Source organism: Pelophylax lessonae (genome assembly GCF_965119305.1).
Source record: "Pelophylax lessonae genome assembly, chromosome: 1".
NCBI lineage: Eukaryota > Metazoa > Chordata > Amphibia > Anura > Ranidae > Pelophylax > Pelophylax lessonae.
The window spans coordinates 859,563,467-859,588,938 of record NC_138768.1 but is presented as its reverse complement, the minus strand read 5'-3'; the positions used below and the strand labels follow the sequence as shown (position 1 = coordinate 859,588,938).

Here is a 25,472-nt window from a genome sequence, read left to right as displayed (position 1 = left end):
GCAGGGTTAATGCCAGGATGATGGGGGTTATCCTGCATCTCTGGGGTGAGCAGGGCCTGCCATAGCAGGGTTAATGGCAGGATGATGGGGGAGTTATCCTGCATTACTGGGGTGAGCAGGGCCTGGCATAGCAGGGTTAATGCCAGGATGATGGGGGGGGGGGGGGTTATCCTGCATCTCTGGGGTGAGCAGGGCCTGGCATAGCAGGGTTAATGCCAGGATGATGGGGGTTATCCTGCATTTTTGGGGTGAGCAGGGCCTGGCATAGCAGGGTTAATGCCAGGATGATGGGGGGTTATCCTGCATCTCTGAGGGTAAGCAGGGCCTGGCATAGCAGGGTTAATGCCAGGACGATGGGGGTTATCCTGCATCTCTGGGGTGAGCAGGGCCTGGCATAGCAGGGTTAATGCCAGGATGATGGAGGGGAGACCCTTTAAAAAAAAAAAAAAATCTGCAGACATGGAGGCACTGCAGACTCATCATAGTGCATGTCTCCGGATGGAGGCACCGGGCACAGGGCACACCATGCTCTAACCCCACCGCCTTGGCATGCATGCCATCTCATTGGGTGCTGCTGGTGGGTGTGGGGGGGGGGGGGGTTGCTGATTAGCCTTCCTCCATCGTCCACCAGGGTGCCAATCCTAGTGCCCGCCGCTTGCAAAAAAATAAAAAAGGGACAGGGCCATTCTTGCAGTTGCCCTTGGTGAGGGGGGAGGGAGGGGGGATCAGAAATGGTCTTGCATTGACACCTATGTACCATCCTCCTCCTTTTTGCAGGGGTGGGGGTCACCCGGGGGGCCACGGCGACGTCGCTGCTCGAGAAGAAGAAGAAGCCGTGAGATCTGCTATCGGGAGGAGAGGCGGAGGGGGATTCTGCAGCATCCAGAGACCCCCCCAGCAACATGCAAGAGGTGGGTGACAATGTATCGCCGGCTAATAATGTCAATTATGGGATCAGGGGGGATTAGGAGGGAGGAGGGGAGAGGGGGGGTGGGGGAGGGGGGGTCCGGTAAGATCCGAGGAGGAGAGCGGTGGAGCCTCGGGCTGGGAAGAGCCGGTGATGGTGGAGAGAGGTGTGCTGGAATGAGGCCATCCATACATCAGCAAGTGTAAACCGTTTAAATGTCACTTTCCCCGAGAGACGCTGGGATGCAGAGAATCCTAGAGATAGAACCGGGATGGGGGGAGGGGGGGGGGGGATCATCTTATACCCCCCCCCCCCGCCCGGGATGAATGTTTAATCAATACCTGTCACATCCGAGTTCTAATATCCTCTCTAAGCTGTTTTTTTTAAAAGGTCTTTTCATTTGCAAAGCAGCCACTGTGATAAGCACGAGGCTGGAAGAAAATGGGGTCAGCTATGGCGGCCAGAAGGGTTCTTTACTGTAAAAGCCATGATGGGGTTAATAGTCAGAGCTTTGATCTAGCATGTACCCCAGATTGCTCAGAGCTGCTGATCTCCTGCACCCCCATGCTGCTGATCTCCTGCACCTCAGTGCTGCTGATCTCCTGCACCCCCATGCTGCTGATCTCCTGCACCCCCATGCTGCTGATCTCCTGCACCTCAGTGCTGCTGATCTCCTGCACCCCCATGCTGCTGATCTCCTGCACCTCAGTGCTGCTGATCTTCTGCACCTCAGTGCTGCTGGTCTCCTGCACCCCCGTGCTGCTGATCTCCTGCACCTCAGTGCTGCTGATCTCCTGTACCTCAGTGCTGCTGATCTCCTGTACCTCAGTGCTGCTGGTCTCCTGCACCTCAGAGCTGCTGATCTCTGGCACCTCAGAGCTGCTGATCTCCTGCACTTCAGTGCTGCTGATCTCCTGCACCCCTGTGCTGCTGATCTCCTGCACTTCAGTGCTGCTGATCTCCTGCACCCCCGTGCTGCTGGTCTCCTGCACCTCCGTGCTGCTGATCTCCCGCACCTCCGTGCTGCTGATCTCCCGCACCTCCGTGCTGCTGATCTCCCGCACCTCAGTGCTGCTGATCTCCTGCATCTCAGAGCTGCTGATCTCCTGCACCTCAGTGCTGCTGGTTTCCAGCACCTCCGTGCTGCTGATCTCCCGCACCTCCGTGCTGCTGATCTCCCGCACCTCAGTGCTGCTGATCTCCCGCACCTCAGTGCTGCTGATCTCCTGCACCTCAGAGCTGCTGATCTCCTGCTCCTCAGAGCTGCTGATCTCCTGCACCTCAGTGCTGCTGATCTCCTGCACTTCAGTGCTGCTGGTCTCCTGCACCTCAGAGATGCTGATCTCCTGCACCCCTGTGCTGCTGATCTCCTGCACCTCAGAGCTGCTGATCTCCTGCACCTCAGTGCTGCTGATCTCCTGCACCTCAGTGCTGCTGATCTCCTGCACCTCAGAGCTTCTGATCTCCTGCACCTCAGAGCTGCTGATCTCCCAAACCTCAGAGCTGCTGATCTCCTGCACCTCCTTACTGCTGATCTCCTGCACTTCAGTGCTGCTGATCTCCTGCACCTCAGTGCTGCTGATCTCCTGCACCTCAGAGCTGCTGATCCCCCGCATCTCAGAGCTGCTGATCTCCTGCACTTCAGTGCTGCTGATGTTCCACACCTCAGTGCTGCTGATCTCCCGCACCTCAGTGCTGCTGATCTCCCGCACCTCAGTGCTGCTGATCTCCTGCACCTCAGTGCTGCTGATCTCCTGCACTTCAGAGCTGCTGATCTCCCACACCTCATTGCTGCTGATCTCCTGCACCTCCGTGCTGCTGATCTCCTGCACTTCAGTGCTGCTGATCACCTGCACCTCAGAGCTGCTGATCTCCTGCACCTCAGTGCTGCTGATCTCCTGCACCTCAGTGCTGCTGATCTCCTGCACCTCAGTGCTGCTGATCTCCTGCAACTCAGAGCTGCTGATCTGCTGTATCTCAGTTCTGCCGATCTGATGCAACCTCTTTGCAGCCACCTCCCATCTGCATGCACCCGCTCCAGCGATTGTTGGATGGCATTTCTCGGGGCAGGTTTCCTGGTGGGGACAGAATGCCAGTGTAATAGGAAATTGGCCCGCTTACAGGACAAGGTGACAACACAGGAAAGCCTTGGGGAGACAGGGGCAGAGTGTTGTCACCTTATACCTCGAAGTGTTTAAACAAAACATTTTATGGCAGGATCACCAGAGCAATTTTTTTTAAATAAATGCTAAAGGATTGGCAGTAACTTTTGAAATGAGATGAACATGTGAGAACTTATATGAGATTTTAGTGATTGGGTTTAAAATTTGAACTCCGGGTCACCCATAACACCGATTATTCATTCAAATGTATTTTTATATGCGACTAATGTAAGTAATGGAATTAGACCAGCGGCCTCCTGTATAGCAGAACTTAGACTGGGAGATGAATAGGCTGCTCTAGTAAGATTCTTCAAATGTCTACAAGAACATGTGCTGACATGCTGATAGGAGGAGAGACCGGAGTGAACAGAGGCATGAGCTGATCAGTTTGCTGCTGCTCCTTCACTGTCCAATATGCAATGTTGTGGCACCATTTTTTTGTAGGAGACTGAACAGGAGGAGTTTTCATCTTGGATAGATGGATTTTGGATCTTTGTTGGAGTATAATACTGCTTTGAGTAGCCACAAATTCCCTTCCAAGGTAGCCGTGTGTAGTCGATTCATAATGAAGTGTTCTTTATTATCGCAGCTTTTTGAATAAACCCCTCATGGGATGTTTCCCTTATCCCCTGCTTCTTGGCTTATAAGTATGTGCGTTGATTGTGGTGACCCTCTACATTTTTGCCCTATGAATCTTAGCTAGAATGTGCCATCGGTGTTAATAAATCCAGACGTTGGCATTGACCCTGGGGAAGTGATGTGATTACGAAATGCGTCGACCATTGAGATGCCATAGGATTTGCCATTGGGACGCCTGCCTTTACACGCAGATGAACTTTAATGGCATCCCAGTCTTAGTCCGTAGGGTTCAATATTGGGTTGGCCCACCCTTTGCAGCTATAACAGCTTCACCTCTTCTGGGAAGGCTGTCCACAATGTTTAGGAGTGTGTCTATGGGAATGTTTGACCATTCTTCCAGAAGCGCATTTGTGAGGTCAGGCACTGATGTAGACGAGAAGGCCTGGCTCACAGTCTCCACTTTAATTCATCACAAAGGTGTTCTATTTGGTTGAGGTCAGGACTCTCTGAGACCCAAACTCGCTCATCCATGTCTTTATGGAGCTTGCTTTGTGCATTGGTCCAAATAATTTGGTGGAGGGGGGATTATGGTGTGGGGTTTGTTTTTCAGGGGTTTGGCTTGGCCCCTTAGTTCCAGTGACGGGAACTCTTAAGACGTCAGTATACCAAGACCAGGGCCGGACTGGGTATAAAAACCAGCCTTGGAAATTATTTAATACCAGCCCCAGTGGCGTAGCGTGGGTTGGCAGCACCCAAGGCAAGTAATTTGCGCCCTAACAAGCGGACATTTAGCACTATCCGGGTCCCTACCACTCATACAGAATTAAAACCCCTTATGGTACATTTTAGGATTTACCACTTCTTCTCTTTTTTCTCCTTTCTTTCCCTTTTATCTCTCTCTATCCTAACTTCTTGTTGTTTTTACATCTTTTTATCCGGATTTCTTGTTCTTTCTCTCCCTTTTTCTTTGTTCCTCCCTCACTTTTCCTCTCTCTTCCATGTAGTCTCTCTCTTTAGTCCTTCTCTTACTCCTTGTTTGGGTGGGGGGGGGTGCCTGGGAGAGGGGCGCAGGCTCCATGGACAGGCCAGCTGGGAGGCCACAGGATTGAGGAACAGCCCCCCCTCCCCACTATCTAATACACTGCTGACTCCCCCCCCTCGCTATCTAATACACTGCTTACCCCCCTCCCCGCTATCTAATACACTGCTGACCCCCCCTCCCCGCTATCTAATACACTGCTGACTCCCCCTTCCCGCTATCTAATACACTGCTGACCCCCCTCCCCGCAATCTAATACACTGCTGACTTCCCCTTCCCACTATCTAATACACTGCTGACTCCCTTCCCGCTATCTAATACACTGCTGACTCCTCCCTTCCCGCTATCTAATACACTGCTGACCCCCCTTCCCGCAATCTAATACACTGCTGACTCCCCCTCCCCACTATCTAATACACTGCTGATTCCCCCGTTTCCGCTATCAAATACACTGCTGACCCCTCCTCCCTGCTATCTAATACACTGCTGACTCCCCCCTTCCCTGCTATCTAATACACTGCTGACCCCTCTTCCCGCTTTCTAATACACTGCTGACCCTCCCCTCCCCGCTATCTAATACACTGCTGACCCTCCCTTCCCTCTATCTAATACACTGCTGACCCTCCCTTCCCTCTATCTAATACACTGCTGACTCCCCCCTTCCCACTATCTTATACACTGCTGACCTTCCTTCCCTCTATCTAATACACTGCTGACCCCCCTTCCCACTATCTAATACACTGCTGACCCCCCTCCCCACTATCTAATACACTGCTGACCCCCCCTCCCCGCTATCTAATACACTGCTGACTCCTCCCCACTATCTAATACACTGCTGACCCCCCTCCCCACTATCTATTACACTGCTGACTCCCCCTCCCCGCTATCTAATACACTGCTGACTCCCCCTCCCCACTATCTAATACACTGCTGACCCCCTTCCCGCTATCTAATACACTGCTGACTCCCCCCTTCCCGCTATCTAATACACTGCTGACTCCCCCTCCCCACTATCTAATACACTGCTGATTCCCCCCTTCCCGCTATCTAATACACTGCTGACTCCCCCTCCCCATTATCTAATACACTGCTGACTCCCCCTCCCCACTATCTAATACACTGCTGACTCCCCCTCCCCACTATCTAATACACTGCTGACCCTCCCTTCCCTCTATCTAATACACTGCTGACTTCCCCTTCCCGCTATCTAATACACTGCTGACTCCCCCTCCCCTCTATCTAATACACTGCTGACTCCCCCTCCCCACTATCTAATACACTGCTGATCTCCCTCTCTACTATCTAATACACTGCTGACTCCCCCTCCCCACTATCTAATACACTGCTGACCCCCCTCCCCGCTATCTGATACACTGCTGACCCCCCTCCCCGCTATCTAATACACTGCTGACTCCTCCCCTCCCGCTATCTAATACACTGCTGACCCTCCCTTCCCTCTATCTAATACACTGCTGACCCCCCCTTCCCGCTATCTAATACACTGCTGACCCCCCTCCCTGCTATCTAATACACTGCTGACCCCCCCTCCCCGCTATCTAATACACTGCTGACCCCCCTCCCCGCTATCTAATACACTGCTGACCCCCCTCCCCGCTATCTAATACACTGCTGACCCTCCCTTCCCTCTATCTAATACACTGCTGACTCCCCCTCCCCGCTATCTAATACACTGCTGACTCCCCCTCCTCCCTATCTAATACACTGCTGATCTCCCTCCCCACTATCTAATACACTGCTGACTCCCCCTCCCTGCTATCTAATACACTGCTGACTCCCCCTCCCCGCTATCTAATACACTGCTGACTCCCCCCTTCCCGCTATCTAATACACTGCTGATTCCCCCGTTCCCGCTATCTAATACACTGCTGACCCCTCCTCCCTGCTATCTAATACACTGCTGACTCCCCCCTTCCCTGTTATCTAATACACTGCTGACCCCCCTTCCCGCTTTCTAATACACTGCTAACCCTCCCCTCCCCGCTATCTAATACACTGCTGACCCTCCCTTCCCTCTATCTAATACACTGCTGACTCCCCCCTTCCCACTATCTAATACACTGCTGACCCTCCCTTCCCTCTATCTAATACACTGCTGACCCCCCTTCCTGCTATCTAATACACTGCTGACCCCCCTCCCCACTATCTAATACACTGCTGACCCCCCTCCCCGCTATCTAATACACTGCTGACTCCTCCCCACTATCTAATACACTGCTGACCCCCCTCCCCACTATCTAATACACTGCTGACTTCCCCTACCCGCTATCTAATACACTGCTGACCCCCTTCCCGCTATCTAATACACTGCTGACTCCCCCTCCCCGCTATCTAATACACTGCTGACTCCCCCTCCCCACTATCTAATACACTGCTGATCTCCCTCCCTACTATCTAATACACTGCTGACTCCCCCTCCCCACTATCTAATACACTGCTGACCCCCCTCCCCGCTATCTGATACACTGCCGACCCCCCTCCCCGCTATCTAATACACTGCTGACTCCTCCCTTCCCGCTATCTAATACACTGCTGACCCTCCCTTCCCTCTATCTAATACAATGCTGACTCCCCCCTTCCCACTATCTAATACACTGCTGACCCCCCCTTCCCGCTATCTAATACACTGCTGACCCCCACTTCCCGCTATCTAATACACTGCTGACCCCCCTCCCCACTATCTAATACACTGCTGACCCCCCTCTCCGCTATCTAATACACTGCTGACTCCTCCCCACTATCTAATACACTGCTGACCCCCCTCCCCACTATCTAATACACTGCTGACTTCCCCTACCCGCTATCTAATACACTGCTGACCCCCTTCCCGCTATCTAATACACTGCTGACTCCCCCTCCCCGCTATCTAATACACTGCTGACTCCCCCTCCCCACTATCTAATACACTGCTGATCTCCCTCCCTACTATCTAATACACTGCTGACTCCCCCTCCCCACTATCTAATACACTGCTGATCTCCCTCCCTACTATCTAATACACTGCTGACTCCCCCTCCCCACTATCTAATACACTGCTGACCCCCCTCCCCGCTATCTGATACACTGCCGACCCCCCTCCCCGCTATCTAATACACTGCTGACTCCTCCCTTCCCGCTATCTAATACACTGCTGACCCTCCCTTCCCTCTATCTAATACAATGCTGACTCCCCCCTTCCCACTATCTAATACACTGCTGACCCCCCTCCCCACTATCTAATACACTGCTGACTTCCCCTTCCCGCTATCTAATACACTGCTGACCCCCTTCCTGCTATCTAATACACTGCTGAATCCCCCTCCCCGCTATCTAATACACTGCTGACTCCCCCTCCCCGCTATCTAATACACTGCTGACTCCCCCTCCCCACTATCTAATACACTGCTGATCTCCCTCCCTACTATCTAATACACTGCTGACTCCCCCTCCCCACTATCTAATACACTGCTGACCCCCCTCCCCGCTATCTGATACACTGCCGACCCCCCTCCCCGCTATCTAATACACTGCTGACTCCTCCCTTCCCGCTATCTAATACACTGCTGACTCCCCCCTTCCCACTATCTAATACACTGCTGACCCCCCCTTCCCGCTATCTAATACAATGCTGACTCCCCCCTTCCCACTATCTAATACACTGCTGACTCCTCCCCACTATCTAATACACTGCTGACCCCCCTCCCCACTATCTATTACACTGCTGACTCCCCCTCCCCGCTATCTAATACACTGCTGACTCCCCCTCCTCCCTATCTAATACACTGCTGATCTCCCTCCCCACTATCTAATACACTGCTGACTCCCCCTCCCTGCTATCTAATACACTGCTGACTCCCCCTCCCCGCTATCTAATACACTGCTGACTCCCCCCTTCCCGCTATCTAATACACTGCTGATTCCCCCGTTCCCGCTATCTAATACACTGCTGACCCCTCCTCCCTGCTATCTAATACACTGCTGACTCCCCCCTTCCCTGTTATCTAATACACTGCTGACCCCCCTTCCCGCTTTCTAATACACTGCTAACCCTCCCCTCCCCACTATCTAATACACTGCTGACCCTCCCTTCCCTCTATCTAATACACTGCTGACTCCCCCCTTCCCACTATCTAATACACTGCTGACCCTCCCTTCCCTCTATCTAATACACTGCTGACCCCCCTTCCTGCTATCTAATACACTGCTGACCCCCCTCCCCACTATCTAATACACTGCTGACCCCCCTCCCCGCTATCTAATACACTGCTGACTCCTCCCCACTATCTAATACACTGCTGACCCCCCTCCCCACTATCTAATACACTGCTGACTTCCCCTACCCGCTATCTAATACACTGCTGACCCCCTTCCCGCTATCTAATACACTGCTGACTCCCCCTCCCCGCTATCTAATACACTGCTGACTCCCCCTCCCCACTATCTAATACACTGCTGATCTCCCTCCCTACTATCTAATACACTGCTGACTCCCCCTCCCCACTATCTAATACACTGCTGACCCCCCTCCCCGCTATCTGATACACTGCCGACCCCCCTCCCCGCTATCTAATACACTGCTGACTCCTCCCTTCCCGCTATCTAATACACTGCTGACCCTCCCTTCCCTCTATCTAATACAATGCTGACTCCCCCCTTCCCACTATCTAATACACTGCTGACCCCCCCTTCCCGCTATCTAATACACTGCTGACCCCCACTTCCCGCTATCTAATACACTGCTGACCCCCCTCCCCACTATCTAATACACTGCTGACCCCCCTCCCCGCTATCTAATACACTGCTGACTCCTCCCCACTATCTAATACACTGCTGACCCCCCTCCCCACTATCTAATACACTGCTGACTTCCCCTACCCGCTATCTAATACACTGCTGACCCCCTTCCCGCTATCTAATACACTGCTGACTCCCCCTCCCCGCTATCTAATACACTGCTGACTCCCCCTCCCCACTATCTAATACACTGCTGATCTCCCTCCCTACTATCTAATACACTGCTGACTCCCCCTCCCCATTATCTAATACACTGCTGACCCCCCTCCCCGCTATCTGATACACTGCCGACCCCCCTCCCCGCTATCTAATACACTGCTGACTCCTCCCTTCCCGCTATCTAATACACTGCTGACTCCCCCCTTCCCACTATCTAATACACTGCTGACCCCCCCTTCCCGCTATCTAATACAATGCTGACTCCCCCCTTCCCACTATCTAATACACTGCTGACCCCCCCTTCCCGCTATCTAATACACTGCTGACCCCCCCTTCCCGCTATCTAATACACTGCTGACCCCCCTCCCCACTATCTAATACACTGCTGACCCCCCTCCCCGCTATCTAATACACTGCTGACTCCTCTCCACTATCTAATACACTGCTGACCCCCCTCCCCACTATCTAATACACTGCTGACTTCCCCTTCCCGCTATCTAATACACTGCTGACCCCCTTCCTGCTATCTAATACACTGCTGAATCCCCCTCCCCGCTATCTAATACACTGCTGACCCCCCCTCCCCACTATTTAATACACTGCTGATCTCCCTCCCTACTATCTAATACACTGCTGACTCCCCCTCCCCACTATCTAATACACTGCTGACCCTCCCTTCCCTCTATCTAATACACTGCTGACCCCCCTTCCCACTATCTAATACACTGCTGACCCCCCTCCCCGCTATCTAATACACTGCCTGCTTACTCCTCCCTTCCCGCTATCTAATACACTGCTGACCCTCCCTTCCCTCTATCTAATACACTGCTGACTCCCCCCTTCCCACTATCTAATACACTGCTGACCCCCCCTTCCCGCTATCTAATACACTGCTGACCCCCCTCCCCGCTATCTAATACACTGCTGACCCCCCTCCCCGCTATCTAATACACTGCTGACCCCCCTCCCCGCTATCTAATACACTGCTGACCCCCCTCCCCGCTATCTAATACACTGCCTGCTTACTCCTCCCTTCCCGCTATCTAATACACTGCTGACCCTCCCTTCCCTCTATCTAATACACTGCTGACTCCCCCCTTCCCACTATCTAATACACTGCTGACCCCCCCTTCCCGCTATCTAATACACTGCTGACCCCCCTCCCCGCTATCTAATACACTGCTGACCCCCCTCCCCGCTATCTTATACACTGCTGACTCCCCCTCCCTGCTATCTAATACACTGCTGACTCCCCCTCCCCGCTATCTAATACACTGCTGACTCCCCCCTTCCCGCTATCTAATACACTGCTGACTCCCCCTCCCCACTATCTAATACACTGCTGATTCCCCCGTTCCCGCTATCTAATACACTGCTGACCCCCCTCCCCACTATCTAATACACTGCTGACCCTCCCTTCCCTCTATCTAATACACTGCTGACCCCCCCTTCCCGCTATCTAATACACTGCTGACCCCCCTCCCCACTATCTAATACACTGCTGACCCCCCTCCCCGCTATCTAATACACTGCTGACTCCTCCCCACTATCTAATACACTGCTGACCCCCCTCCCCACTATCTAATACACTGCTGACTTCCCCTTCCCGCTATCTAATACACTGCTGACCCCCTTCCCGCTATCTAATACACTGCTGACTCCCCCTCCCCGCTATCTAATACACTGCTGACTCCCCCTCCCCACTATCTAATACACTGCTGATCTCCCTCCCTACTATCTAATACACTGCTGACTCCCCCTCCCCACTATCTAATACACTGCTGACCCCCCTCCCCGCTATCTGATACACTGCTGACCCCCCTCCCCGCTATCTAATACACTGCTGACTCCTCCCTTCCCGCTATCTAATACACTGCTGACCCTCCCTTCCCTCTATATAATACACTGCTGACTCCCCCCTTCCCGCTATCTAATACACTGCTGACCCCCCCTTCCCGCTATCTAATACACTGCTGACCCCCCTCCCCGCTATCTAATACACTGCTTGCTTACTCCTCCCTTCCCGCTATCTAATACACTGCTGACCCTCCCTTCCCTCTATCTAATACACTGCTGACTCCCCCCTTCCCACTATCTAATACACTGCTGACCCCCCCTTCCCGCTATCTAATACACTGCTGACCCCCCTCCCCGCTATCTAATACACTGCTGACCCCCCTCCCCGCTATCTAATACACTGCTGACCCCCCTCCCCGCTATCTAATACACTGCTGACCCCCCTCCCCACTATTTAATACACTGCTGACTCCCCCTCCCCGCTATCTAATACGCTGCTGACTCCCCCTCCCCACTATCTAATACACTGCTGATCTCCCTCCCCACTATCTAATACACTGCTGACTCCCCCTCCCTGCTATCTTATACACTGCTGACTCCCCCTCCCTGCTATCTAATACACTGCTGACTCCCCCTCCCCGCTATCTAATACACTGCTGACTCCCCCCTTCCCGCTATCTAATACACTGCTGACTCCCCCTCCCCACTATCTAATACACTGCTGATTCCCCCGTTCCCGCTATCTAATACACTGCTGACCCCCCTCCCCACTATCTAATACACTGCTGACCCTCCCTTCCCGCTATCTAATACACTGCTGACCCCCCTCCCCACTATCTAATACACTGCTGACCCCCCTCCCCGCTATCTAATACACTGCTGACTCCTCCCCACTATCTAATACACTGCTGACCCCCCTCCCCGCTATCTAATACACTGCTGACCCCCTTCCCGCTATCTAATACACTGCTGACTCCCCCTCCCCGCTATCTAATACACTGCTGACTCCCCCTCCCCAACGTCTAAAACACTGCTGATCTCCCTCCCTACTATCTAATACACTGCTGACTCCCCCTCCCCACTATCTAATACACTGCTGACCCCCCTCCCCGCTATCTGATACACTGCTGACCCCCCTCCCCGCTATCTAATACACTGCTGACTCCTCCCTTCCCGCTATCTAATACACTGCTGACCCTCCCTTCCCTCTATCTAATACACTGCTGACTTCCCCCTTCCCGCTATCTAATACACTGCTGACCCCCCCTTCCCGCTATCTAATACACTGCTGACCCCCCTCCCCGCTATCTAATACACTGCTGACCCCCCCTCCCCGCTATCTAATACACTGCTGATCCCCCTCCCCGCTATCTAATACACTGCTGACCCCCCTCCCCGCTATCTAATACACTGCTGACCCCCCTCCCCACTATTTAATACACTGCTGACTCCCCCTCCCCGATATCTAATACGCTGCTGACTCCCCCTCCCCACTAACTAATACACTGCTTATCTCCCTCCCCACTATCTAATACACTGCTGACTCCCCCTCCCCACTATCTAATACACTGCTGACTCCCCCTCCCTGCTATCTAATACACTGCTGACTCCCCCTCCCCACTATCTAATACACTGCTGATCTCCCTCCCCACTATCTAATACACTGCTGACTCCCCCTCCCTGCTATCTAATACACTGCTGACTCCCCCTCCCTGCTATCTAATACACTGCTGACTCCCCCTCCCCACTATCTAATACACTGCTCATCTCCCTCCCCACTATCTAATACACTCCTGACTCCCCCTCCCCACTATCTAATACACTGCTGACTCCCCCTCTCTGCTATCTGATACACTGCTGACCCCCCTCCCCACTATCTAATACACTGCCTGCTGACTCCTCCCTTCCCGCTATCTAATACACTGCTGACCCCCTTCCCGCTATCTAATACACTGCTGACTCCCCCTCCCCGCTATCTAATACACTGCTGACTCCCCCTCCCCACTATCTAATACACTGCTGATCTCCCTCCCTACTATCTGATACACTGCTGACTCCCCCTCCCCACTATCTAATACACTGCTGACCCCCCTCCCTGCTATCTGATACACTGCTGACCCCCCTCCCCGCTATCTAATACACTGCCTGCTGACTCCTCCCTTCCCGCTATCTAATACACTGCTGACCCTCCCTTCCCTCTAACTAATACACTGCTGACTCCCCCCTTCCCACTATCTAATACACTGCTGACCCCCCCTTCCCGCTATCTAATACACTGCTGACCCCCCTCCCCGCTATCTAATACACTGCTGACCCCCCTCCCCGCTATCTAATACACTGCTGACCCCCCTCCCCACTATTTAATACACTGCTGACTCCCCCTCCCCGCTATCTAATACACTGCTGACTCCCCCTCCCCACTATCTAATACACTGCTGATCTCCCTTCCCACTATCTAATACACTGCTGACTCCCCCTCCCTGCTATCTTATACACTGCTGACTCCCCCTCCCTGCTATCTAATACACTGCTGACTCCCCCTCCTCGCTATCTAATACACTGCTGACTCCCCCCTTCCAGCTATCTAATACACTGCTGACTCCCCCTCCCCACTATGTAATACACTGCTGATTCCCCCGTTCCCGCTATCTAATACACTGCTGACCCCTCCTCCCTGCTATCTAATACACTGCTGACCCCCCTTCCCGCTATCTAATACACTGCTGACCCCCCTCCCCGCTATCTAATACACTGCTGACCCCCCTCTCCGCTATCTAATACACTGCTGACCCCCCTCCCAACTATTTAATACACTGCTGACTCCTCCTCCCCGCTATCTAATACGCTGCTGACTCCCCCTCCCCACTATCTAATACACTGCTGATCTTTCTCCCCACTATCTAATACACTGCTGACTCCCCCTCCCTGCTATCTTATACACTGCTGACTCCCCCTCCCTGCTATCTAATACACTGCTGACTCCCCCTCCCCGCTATCTAATACACTGCTGACTCCCCCCTTCCCGCTATCTAATACACTGCTGACTCCCCCTCCCCACTATCTAATACACTGCTGATTCCCCCGTTCCCGCTATCTAATACACTGCTGACCCCCCTCCCCACTATCTAATACACTGCTGACCCTCCCTTCCCTCTATCTAATACACTGCTGACCCCCCCTTCCCGCTATCTAATACACTGCTGACCCCCCTCCCCACTATCTAATACACTGCTGACCCCCCTCCCCGCTATCTAATACACTGCTGACTCCTCCCCACTATCTAATACACTGCTGACCCCCCTCCCCACTATCTAATACACTGCTGACTTCCCCTTCCCGCTATCTAATACACTGCTGACTCCCCCTCCCCGCTATCTAATACACTGCTGACTCCCCCTCCCCACTATCTAATACACTGCTGATCTCCCTCCCTACTATCTAATACACTGCTGACTCCCCCTCCCCACTATCTAATACACTGCTGGCCCCCCTCCCCGCTATCTGATACACTGCTGACCCCCCTCCCCGCTATCTAATACACTGCTGACTCCTCCCTTCCCGCTATCTAATACACTGCTGACCCTCCCTTCCCTCTATCTAATACACTGCTGACTCCCCCCTTCCCGCTATCTAATACACTGCTGACCCCCCCTTCCCGCTATCTAATACACTGCTGATCTCCCTCCCCACTATCTAATACACTGCTGACTCCCCCTCCCTGCTATCTTATACACTGCTGACTCCCCCTCCCTGCTATCTAATACACTGCTGACTCCCCCTCCCCGCTATCTAATACACTGCTGACTCCCCCCTTCCCGCTATCTAATACACTGCTGACTCCCCCTCCCCACTATCTAATACACTGCTGATTCCCCCGTTCCCGCTATCTAATACACTGCTGACCCCCCTTCCCGCTTTCTAATACACTGCTGACCCTCCCCTCCCCGCTATCTAATACACTGCTGACCCTCCCTTCCCTCTATCTAATACACTGCTTACTCCCCCCTTCCCACTATCTAATACACTGCTGACCCTCCCTTCCCTCTATCTAATACACTGCTGACCCCCCCTTCCCGCTATCTAATACACTGCTGACCCCCCTCCCCACTATCTAATACACTGCTGACCCCCCTCCCCGCTATCTAATACACTGCTGACTCCTCCCCACTATCTAATACACTGCTGACCCCCCTCCCCACTATCTAATACACTGCTGACTTCCCCTTCCCACTATCTAATACACTGCTGACCCCCTTCCCGCTATCTAATACACTGCTGACTCCCCCTCCCCGCTATCTAATACACTGTTGACTCCCCCTCCCCACTATCTAATACACTGCTGATCTCCCTCCCTACTATCTAATACACTGCTGACTCCCCCTCCCCACTATCTAATACACTGCTGACCCCCCTCCCCGCTATCTGATACACTGCTGACCCCCCTCCCCGCTATCTAATACACTGCTGACCAGACTTGTATAAAGTACTCGAAAGTTCTACTTGAGTAAAAGTACAAGTGCTCGATCAAAAAGTGACTTGAGTAGAAGTGGAAGTGCTCGCAGAAAAAGTTACTTAAGTAGAAGTACTAAAGTATTCAACATTTTTTTTACTTAAGTATTGCAAGTAGTTTTTAAAAAAAAATTGCTACTTAAGTACTAAAAGTAAAAAGTACCAGTAGTTTTGAAAAAAAAATTCTACTCAAGTACTGAAAGTAGAAGTACAAGTACTGTGTTATGTAGTTATTAAAGAAAGAAGTCAAACATTTGAACATCATATTGTTTTTTATTATTTCAAATGATTAACCTGTGTTTGTTAGTAGTTTCTTGATGCACTTTAAACGCTGTAGCACCATTTATTTGTTTGTTTCATATTTTCTTTTTATTGGAAAGATTTGGTATAGCAGCTTTTATTATACACAGCCTTTATTTCCGTATGCGCTGATTTACAAATTACATTATACACATTTTTTTGAGCTTTATGCAACCTGCCATCTACTGTTCTGGCAGTGGTAATTTTTTTAAAAGTAACGAGTAACTATGCAGCACAAAAAAAAAATACTTGAGTAGAAGTATCGAAATCATCGAAAAAATGTAGTGAAGTAAAAGTAGAAGTAGGAGAAAAAAATTCTACTCTAGGAAAGTACAGATACCGCATTTCGGTACTTAAGTACAGTACTTAAGTAGTTCTACTTCGTTACTATACATCTCTGCTGCTGACTCCTCCCTTCCCGCTATCTAATACACTGCTGACCCTCCCTTCCCTCTATCTAATACACTGCTGACTCCCCCCTTCCCGCTATCTAATACACTGCTGACCCCCCCTTCCCGCTATCTAATACACTGCTGACCCCCCTCCCCGCTATCTAATACACTGCTGACCCCCCTCCCCGCTATCTAATACACTGCTGACCCCCCTCCCCGCTATCTAATACACTGCTGACCCCCCTCCCCGCTATCTAATACACTGCTGACCCCCCTCCCCACTATTTAATACACTGCTGACTCCCCCTCCCCGCTATCTAATACGCTGCTGACTCCCCCTCCCCACTAACTGATACACTGCTGATCTCCCTCCCCACTATCTAATACACTGCTGACTCCCCCTCCCCACTATCTAATACACTGCTGACTCCCCCTCCCTGCTATCTAATACATAGCTGACTCCCCCTCCCTGCTATCTAATACACTGCTGACTCCCCCTCCCCACTATCTAATACACTGCTGATCTCCCTCCCCACTATCTAATACACTCCTGACTCCCCCTCCCCACTATCTAATACACTGCTGACTCCCCCTCTCTGCTATCTGATACACTGCTGACCCCCCTCCCCGCTATCTAATACACTGCTGACTCCTCCCTTCCCGCTATCTAATACACTGCCTCCCCCCTCCCCGCTATCTGATACACTGCTGACTCCTCCCTTCCCACTATCTAATACACTGCTGATCTCCCTCCCCACTATCTAATACACTGCTGACTCCCCCTCCCCACTATCTAATACACTGCTGACTCCCCCTCTCTGCTATCTGATACACTGCTGACCCCCCTCCCCGCTATCTAATACACTGCTGACCCCCCTCCCCACTATCTAATACACTGCTGATCTCCCTCCCCACTATCTAATACACTGCTGACTCCCCCTCCCCACTATCTAATACACTGCTGACTCCCCCTCCCTGCTATCTAATACACTGCTGACTTCCCCTCCCCACTATCTAATACACTGCTGATCTCCCTCCCCACTATCTAACACACTGCTGACTCCCCCTCCCTGCTATCTAATACACTGCTGACTCCCCCTCCCTGCTATCTAATACACTGCTGACTCCCCCTCCCCACTATCTAATACACTGCTGATCTCCCTCCCCACTATCTAATTCACTCCTGACTCCCCCTCCCCACTATCTAATACACTGCTGACTCCCCCTCTCTGCTATCTGATACACTGCTGACCCCCCTCCCCGCTATCTTATACACTGCTGACTCCTCCCTTCCCGCTATCTAATACACGGCTGCCCCCCTCCCCGCTATCTGATACACTGCTGACTCCTCCCTTCCCACTATCTAATACACTGCTGATCTCCCTCCCCACTATCTAATACACTGCTGACTCCCCCTCCCCACTATCTAATACACTGCTGACTCCCCCTCTCTGCTATCTGATACACTGCTGATCCCCCTCCCCGCTATCTAATACACTGCTGACCCCCCTCCCCACTCTCTAATACACTGCTGATCTCCCTCCCCACTATCTAATACACTGCTGACTCCCCCTCCCCACTATCTAATACACTGCTGACTCCCCCTCCCTGCTATCTAATACACTGCTGACTCCCCCTCCCCACTATATAATACAGTGGTTCTCAACTCCGGTCCTCGGGACCCACTAACAGGCCAGATTTTAAGTATTACCTTGGGGGATGCAGACTAGAATACTGCAATCACTGAGAAGCAAATGAGATCACCTGTGATGTAATTTAGTTATCTTGCAAACCTGGCCTGTTGGTGGGTCCCGAGGACCGGATTTGAGAACCACTGATATAATACACTGCTGATCTCCCTCCCCACTATCTAATACCTTCTGACTCCCCCTCCCTGCTATCTAATACACTGCTGACTCCCCCTCCCTGCTATCTAATACACTGCTGACTCCCCCTCCCCACTATCTAATACACTGCTGATCTCCCTCCCCACTATCTAATACACTCCTGACTCCCCCTCCCCACTATCTAATACACTGCTGACTCCACCTCTCTGCTATCTGATTCACTGCTGACCCCCCTCCCCGCTATCTTATACACTGCTGACTCCTCCCTTCCCGCTATCTAATACACTGCTGCCCCCCTCCCCGCTATCTGATACACTGCTGACTCCTCCCTTCCCTCTATCTAATACACTGCTGATCTCCCTCCCCACTATCTAATACACTGCTGACTCCCCCTCCCCACTATCTAATACACTGCTGACTCCCCCTCTCTGCTATCTGATACACTGCTGACCCCCCCCCCCGCTATCTAATACACTGCTGACTCCTCCCTTCCCGCTATCTAATACACTGCTGCCCCCCTCCCTGCTATCTAATACACTGCTGACTCCCCCTCCCCACTATCTAATACACTGCTGATCTCCCTCCCCACTATCTAATACACTGCTGACTCCCCCTCCCCACTATCTAATACACTGCTGACTCCCCCTCTCTGCTATCTGATGCACTGCTGACCCCCCTCCCCGCTATCTAATACACTGCTGACCCCCCTCCCCGCTATCTAATACACTGCTGACTCCTCCCCACTATCTAATACACTGCTGACCCCCCTCCCCACTATCTAATACACTGCTGACTTCCCCTTCCCACTATCTAATACACTGCTGACCCCCTTCCCGCTATCTAATACACTGCTGACTCCCCCTCCCCGCTATCTAATACACTGTTGACTCCCCCTCCCCACTATCTAATACACTGCTGATCTCCCTCCCTACTATCTAATACACTGCTGACTCCCCCTCCCCACTATCTAATACACTGCTGACCCCCCTCCCCGCTATCTGATACACTGCTGACCCCCCTCCCCGCTATCTAATACACTGCTGACCAGACTTGTATAAAGTACTCGAAAGTTCTACTTGAGTAAAAGTACAAGTGCTCGATCAAAAAGTGACTTGAGTAGAAGTGGAAGTGCTCGCAGAAAAAGTTACTTAAGTAGAAGTACTAAAGTATTCAACATTTTTTTTACTTAAGTATTGCAAGTAGTTTTTAAAAAAAAATTGCTACTTAAGTACTAAAAGTAAAAAGTACCAGTAGTTTTGAAAAAAAAATTCTACTCAAGTACTGAAAGTAGAAGTACAAGTACTGTGTTATGTAGTTATTAAAGAAAGAAGTCAAACATTTGAACATCATATTGTTTTTTATTATTTCAAATGATTAACCTGTGTTTGTTAGTAGTTTCTTGATGCACTTTAAACGCTGTAGCACCATTTATTTGTTTGTTTCATATTTTCTTTTTATTGGAAAGATTTGGTATAGCAGCTTTTATTATACACAGCCTTTATTTCCGTATGCGCTGATTTACAAATTACATTATACACATTTTTTTGAGCTTTATGCAACCTGCCATCTACTGTTCTGGCAGTGGTAATTTTTTTAAAAGTAACGAGTAACTATGCAGCACAAAAAAAAAATACTTGAGTAGAAGTATCGAAATCATCGAAAAAATGTAGTGAAGTAAAAGTAGAAGTAGGAGAAAAAAATTCTACTCTAGGAAAGTACAGATACCGCATTTCGGTACTTAAGTACAGTACTTAAGTAGTTCTACTTCGTTACTATACATCTCTGCTGCTGACTCCTCCCTTCCCGCTATCTAATACACTGCTGACCCTCCCTTCCCTCTATCTAATACACTGCTGACTCCCCCCTTCCCGCTATCTAATACACTGCTGACCCCCCCTTCCCGCTATCTAATACACTGCTGACCCCCCTCCCCGCTATCTAATACACTGCTGACCCCCCTCCCCGCTATCTAATACACTGCTGACCCCCCTCCCCGCTATCTAATACACTGCTGACCCCCCTCCCCGCTATCTAATACACTGCTGACCCCCCTCCCCACTATTTAATACACTGCTGACTCCCCCTCCCCGCTATCTAATACGCTGCTGACTCCCCCTCCCCACTAACTGATACACTGCTGATCTCCCTCCCCACTATCTAATACACTGCTGACTCCCCCTCCCCACTATCTAATACACTGCTGACTCCCCCTCCCTGCTATCTAATACATAGCTGACTCCCCCTCCCTGCTATCTAATACACTGCTGACTCCCCCTCCCCACTATCTAATACACTGCTGATCTCCCTCCCCACTATCTAATACACTCCTGACTCCCCCTCCCCACTATCTAATACACTGCTGACTCCCCCTCTCTGCTATCTGATACACTGCTGACCCCCCTCCCCGCTATCTAATACACTGCTGACTCCTCCCTTCCCGCTATCTAATACACTGCCTCCCCCCTCCCCGCTATCTGATACACTGCTGACTCCTCCCTTCCCACTATCTAATACACTGCTGATCTCCCTCCCCACTATCTAATACACTGCTGACTCCCCCTCCCCACTATCTAATACACTGCTGACTCCCCCTCTCTGCTATCTGATACACTGCTGACCCCCCTCCCCGCTATCTAATACACTGCTGACCCCCCTCCCCACTATCTAATACACTGCTGATCTCCCTCCCCACTATCTAATACACTGCTGACTCCCCCTCCCCACTATCTAATACACTGCTGACTCCCCCTCCCTGCTATCTAATACACTGCTGACTTCCCCTCCCCACTATCTAATACACTGCTGATCTCCCTCCCCACTATCTAACACACTGCTGACTCCCCCTCCCTGCTATCTAATACACTGCTGACTCCCCCTCCCTGCTATCTAATACACTGCTGACTCCCCCTCCCCACTATCTAATACACTGCTGATCTCCCTCCCCACTATCTAATTCACTCCTGACTCCCCCTCCCCACTATCTAATACACTGCTGACTCCCCCTCTCTGCTATCTGATACACTGCTGACCCCCCTCCCCGCTATCTTATACACTGCTGACTCCTCCCTTCCCGCTATCTAATACACGGCTGCCCCCCTCCCCGCTATCTGATACACTGCTGACTCCTCCCTTCCCACTATCTAATACACTGCTGATCTCCCTCCCCACTATCTAATACACTGCTGACTCCCCCTCCCCACTATCTAATACACTGCTGACTCCCCCTCTCTGCTATCTGATACACTGCTGATCCCCCTCCCCGCTATCTAATACACTGCTGACCCCCCTCCCCACTCTCTAATACACTGCTGATCTCCCTCCCCACTATCTAATACACTGCTGACTCCCCCTCCCCACTATCTAATACACTGCTGACTCCCCCTCCCTGCTATCTAATACACTGCTGACTCCCCCTCCCCACTATATAATACAGTGGTTCTCAACTCCGGTCCTCGGGACCCACTAACAGGCCAGATTTTAAGTATTACCTTGGGGGATGCAGACTAGAATACTGCAATCACTGAGAAGCAAATGAGATCACCTGTGATGTAATTTAGTTATCTTGCAAACCTGGCCTGTTGGTGGGTCCCGAGGACCGGATTTGAGAACCACTGATATAATACACTGCTGATCTCCCTCCCCACTATCTAATACCTTCTGACTCCCCCTCCCTGCTATCTAATACACTGCTGACTCCCCCTCCCTGCTATCTAATACACTGCTGACTCCCCCTCCCCACTATCTAATACACTGCTGATCTCCCTCCCCACTATCTAATACACTCCTGACTCCCCCTCCCCACTATCTAATACACTGCTGACTCCACCTCTCTGCTATCTGATTCACTGCTGACCCCCCTCCCCGCTATCTTATACACTGCTGACTCCTCCCTTCCCGCTATCTAATACACTGCTGCCCCCCTCCCCGCTATCTGATACACTGCTGACTCCTCCCTTCCCTCTATCTAATACACTGCTGATCTCCCTCCCCACTATCTAATACACTGCTGACTCCCCCTCCCCACTATCTAATACACTGCTGACTCACCCTCTCTGCTATCTGATACACTGCTGACCCCCCCCCCCGCTATCTAATACACTGCTGACTCCTCCCTTCCCGCTATCTAATACACTGCTGCCCCCCTCCCTGCTATCTAATACACTGCTGACTCCCCCTCCCCACTATCTAATACACTGCTGATCTCCCTCCCCACTATCTAATACACTGCTGACTCCCCCTCCCCACTATCTAATACACTGCTGACTCCCCCTCTCTGCTATCTGATGCACTGCTGACCCCCCTCCCCGCTATCCAATACACTGCTGACCCCCCTCCCCGCTATCTAATACACTGCTGACTCCTCCCCACTATCTAATACACTGCTGACCCCCCTCCCCACTATCTAATACACTGCTGACTCCCCTTCCCCGCTATCTAATACACTGCTGACTCCCCCTCCACACTATCTAATACACTGCTGATTTCCCCCCCCCCCACTATCTAATACACTGCTGACTCCCCCTCCCCACTATCTAATACACTGCTGACCCCCCTCCCCGCTATCTAATACACTGCTGACTCCCCCCTTCCCACTATCTAATACACTGCTGACCCCCCTTCCCGCTATCTAATACACTGCTGATCCCCCTCCCCGCTATCTAATACACTGCTGACCCCCCCTCCCCGCTATCTAATACACTGCTGACCCCCCTCCCCGCTATCTAATACACTGCTGACCCCCCTCCCCGCTATCTAATACACTGCTGATTCCTCCCCACTATCTAATACACTGCTGACCCCCCTCCCCACTATCTAATACACTGCTGACTCCCCCTCCCCGCTATCTAATACACTGCTGACCCCCTCCCCGCTATCTGATACACTGCTGACTCCTCCCTTCCCACTATCTAATACACTGCTGATCTCCCTCCCCACTATCTAATACACTGCTGACTCCCCCTCCCCACTATCTAATACACTGCTGACTCCCCCTCTCTGCTATCTGATACACTGCTGACCCCCCCCCCCCGCTATCTAATACACTGCTGACTCCTCCCTTCCCGCTATCTAATACACTGCTGCCCCCCTCCCTGCTATCTAATACACTGTTGACTCCCCCTCCCCACTATCTAATACACTGCTGATCTCCCTCCCCACTATCTAATACACTGCTGACTCCCCCTCCCCACTATCTAATACACTGCTGACTCCCCCTCTCTGCTATCTGATACACTGCTGATCCCCCTCCCCGCTATCTAATACACTGCTGACCCCCCTCCCCACTCTCTAATACACTGCTGATCTCCCTCCCCACTATCTAATACACTGCTGACTCCCCCTCCCCACTATCTAATACACTGCTGACTCCCCCTCCCTGCTATCTAATACACTGCTGACTCCCCCTCCCCACTATATAATACAGTGGTTCTCAACTCCGGTCCTCGGGACCCACTAACAGGCCAGATTTTAAGTATTACCTTGGGGGATGCAGACTAGAATACTGCAATCACTGAGAAGCAAATGAGATCACCTGTGATGTAATTTAGTTATCTTGCAAACCTGGCCTGTTGGTGGGTCCCGAGGACCGGATTTGAGAACCACTGATATAATACACTGCTGATCTCCCTCCCCACTATCTAATACCTTCTGACTCCCCCTCCCTGCTATCTAATACACTGCTGACTCCCCCTACCTTCTATCTAATACACTGCTGACTCCCCCTCCCCACTATCTAATACACTGCTGATCTCCCTCCCCACTATCTAATACACTCCTGACTCCCCCTCCCCACTATCTAATACACTGCTGACTCCCCCTCTCTGCTATCTGATTCACTGCTGACCCCCCTCCCCGCTATCTTATACACTGCTGACTCCTCCCTTCCCGCTATCTAATACACTGCTGCCCCCCTCCCCGCTATCTGATACACTGCGGACTCCTCCCTTCCCTCTATCTAATACACTGCTGATCTCCCTCCCCACTATCTAATACACTGCTGACTCCCCCTCCCCACTATCTAATACACTGCTGACTCCCCCTCTCTGCTATCTGATACACTGCTGACCCCCCCCCCCGCTATCTAATACACTGCTGACTCCTCCCTTCCCGCTATCTAATACACTGCTGCCCCCCTCCCTGCTATCTAATACACTGCTGACTCCCCCTCCCCACTATCTAATACACTGCTGACTCCCCCTCTCTGCTATCTGATGCACTGCTGACCCCCCTCCCCGCTATCTAATACACTGCTGACCCCCCTCCCCGCTATCTAATACACTGCTGACTCCTCCCCACTATCTAATACACTGCTGACCCCCCTCCCCACTATCTAATACACTGCTGACTCCCCTTCCCCGCTATCTAATACACTGCTGACTCCCCCTCCACACTATCTAATACACTGCTGATCTCCCCCCCCCCCCCACTATCTAATACACTGCTGACTCCCCCTCCCCACTATCTAATACACTGCTGACCCCCCTCCCCGCTATCTAATACACTGCTGACTCCCCCCTTCCCACTATCTAATACACTGCTGACCCCCCTTCCCTCTATCTAATACACTGCTGATCCCCCTCCCCGCTATCTAATACACTGCTGACCCCCCCTCCCCGCTATCTAATACACTGCTGACCCCCCTCCCCGCTATCTAATACACTGCTGACCCCCCTCCCCGCTATCTAATACACTGCTGATTCCTCCCCACTATCTAATACACTGCTGACCCCCCTCCCCACTATCTAATACACTGCTGACTCCCCCTCCCCGCTATCTAATACACTGCTGACCCCCCTCCCCGCTATCTAATACACTGCTGCTCCCCCTCCCTGTTATCTAATACACTGCGGACTCCTCCCTTCCCACTATCTAATACACTGCTGACTCCCCCTCCCCGCTATCTAATACACTGCTGACCCCCCTCCCCGCTATCTAATACAGTGCTGACTCCCCTCCCGCTATCTAATACACTGCTAACCCCCTTCCAACTTT

General features: G+C 51.8%; 1 protein-coding gene across 1 annotated transcript in view; it reads left to right on the top strand.

Moving 5' to 3' along the window:
* The first annotated feature begins 784 nt into the window (after window positions 1-784).
* Window positions 785-25,472, top strand: part of FBXO41 (F-box protein 41) — a 258,813-nt gene continuing 234,125 nt past the window's right edge. The window contains exon 1 of the mRNA XM_082268572.1: window positions 785-911. The gene's annotated coding sequence lies outside the window, so the exon portion shown is untranslated. The remainder of the gene's footprint in view (window positions 912-25,472) is intronic.